Source organism: Camelus ferus, chromosome 24 (genome assembly GCF_009834535.1).
Source record: "Camelus ferus isolate YT-003-E chromosome 24, BCGSAC_Cfer_1.0, whole genome shotgun sequence".
In the NCBI taxonomy this organism is placed as follows: domain Eukaryota; kingdom Metazoa; phylum Chordata; class Mammalia; order Artiodactyla; family Camelidae; genus Camelus; species Camelus ferus.
The window spans coordinates 24405365-24407184 of NC_045719.1; the positions used below are offsets into that span (position 1 = coordinate 24405365).

At 56.4% G+C, this 1820-nt stretch overlaps 1 long non-coding RNA gene across 1 annotated transcript in view; it reads left to right on the forward strand.

Moving 5' to 3' along the window:
* The first annotated feature begins 788 nt into the window (after nucleotides 1–788).
* LOC116659635 overlaps nucleotides 789–1820 on the forward strand; it is a 23403-nt gene continuing 22371 nt past the window's right edge. Inside the window, exon 1 of the long non-coding RNA XR_004315020.1 lies at nucleotides 789–1012. This is a non-coding gene — a long non-coding RNA (uncharacterized LOC116659635). The remainder of the gene's footprint in view (nucleotides 1013–1820) is intronic.

Here is a 1820-nt window from a genome sequence, read left to right on the forward strand (position 1 = left end):
GGATGGGAACTCCCAGGGATGCTCTGGCCCTGCACTTCCAAAGGTCCAGAGCAGTTATGTTTGCTCTGTTGAGACTGCAAGAGGAAAAGACCACCTCCAGAGAGGAGGGGCTCCTGATTCACGCCCCGAAGGGAGGAGCTTCTGAGCGGATGAAACAATGGACACTGAGACCCTCGAGTGCATGTTGGTTTCGAATGACGTCAAAGGTGTGTGTGACGTGTGTGTGTGTGTGTGTGCGCACACGCGTGCACCTGGGGACGTGTGTGGTACGTGAGAGTGACTTCACGTGTGTGTGCGCGCCTGAGGACGTGTGTGGTTGTGTGTATGTTGTGGGTGTGTGTGGGGTGCATGAGTCCAAGTGTGTGTGAGCGTGGGGATGTATGTGGAGCAGAGTCAGTGTGTCCGCACGTGCGTTTGTGTGTACGTGCATGCGTTCGTTTTAAGAATAGTAGAAGTTGTCCTTTAGAAGGCTAAAGTAGTAAAAGTTGTATTGTGTCCCTCACTGTACAATTCAAAATGAAAATAATCTTCAACCACCAAGAGGTACCCGGCGCTCGCGATTGGCTGAGCCGGACCAGCGCCCCTGGGCGAGGCCAGCCCACACGCAGCGGACGCGGGTCCCGCCCACACGCAGCGGCCGCGGGTCCCGCCCCGCTGGTGCGCATGCGCGCAGTCCCCAGAGGACAGAGTCTGCGCACACCCCCACCCGGCCTCCGACTCACGCCGCGGCTCCCTCCCGTGTCCGCGGAGGCTTGTCGGCTCGGCGAGACAGCAAGAGCTGCGGCCGGCAGGGGGCTGTGCGGACCCAGGCGGCTGCGGTGGCGCCGGCCTGTGGAAAATGCCACCAGGCGGCGCTTCGGTTCGTTGCTCAAGTGACGGCCGTTCCCCGCCCCCCCCACCCCTGAACCCCCTGCGACCGCCGGGGAAGAACCGGCCCGCGCAGGGAGTACCGCACCGAGACGCTTCGGCGGGAACGAGGCCGACGGCCGGCTGTGCCGGTTGCGCCCCTGAGGTGAGTGGGGGCGGCGGCGGCGGCGGCGGCGGCGGCGGCGGCGGCGGCAGGGCGCGGGGCGCGGGAAGGACGGGGGTTGCGGCGGCTGCCACCCCGGGTCCCCGCGGCGGAGGGAGGCCGCGCGGGCCTCTGCGGGGCGGGGAGGGCCGGCGCCGTCAGTGTTTAGTCTCAGCTATTCTGATGTCTAGTTTTGTGCCCTTTGCTATGTCCAATCCTATATGAATTTCTGTTTTTATCTGATCGCATGGGACTAGCCCAGTGGTTCTCCAATTGGCTGGACATTCAAATTGCTTGGAAAACTTTTTAAAAACATAGGGGCCTGCAGCCTTCCCCAGACAAGTTAATTCAGAATTTCTGAAGGTGGGGCTGAGGCATTAGTATTTTCTTAAGCTCCCTGTGTGATTATAATGAGTCCAACAATCACTCCCAACTCTAATAAAACGTTCTGACATTTTATAAAACTTGCCGATTGAGAACCTCAGCATGTGTTTCAAATGAGTTCAGAGGAGAGAGTTTCCAGTGTTAGGTGTTGGTGTTTGTTCTATCAGTTGCATTCACAATGTAGGCTGACAAGGGGAAAAAAAAAAAAACAACAACAACAAGAAAAAAAAATTCAAAGGGAAGGTAGACAGGCCGTGCAAAGGAGAGCTCAATCACAGAAGAGCTGTCTCCAGGAGACCAAAGTCATGCTCTTTAACATTCTAAGTGATTGGTTTGTGCAGTGAACCAAATCTGAGCAGTTCCAATGTTTGAAAATGTAATGACTTGAATAGAAATACTAATATACCCTTCAAGGTCTGAAACAGTT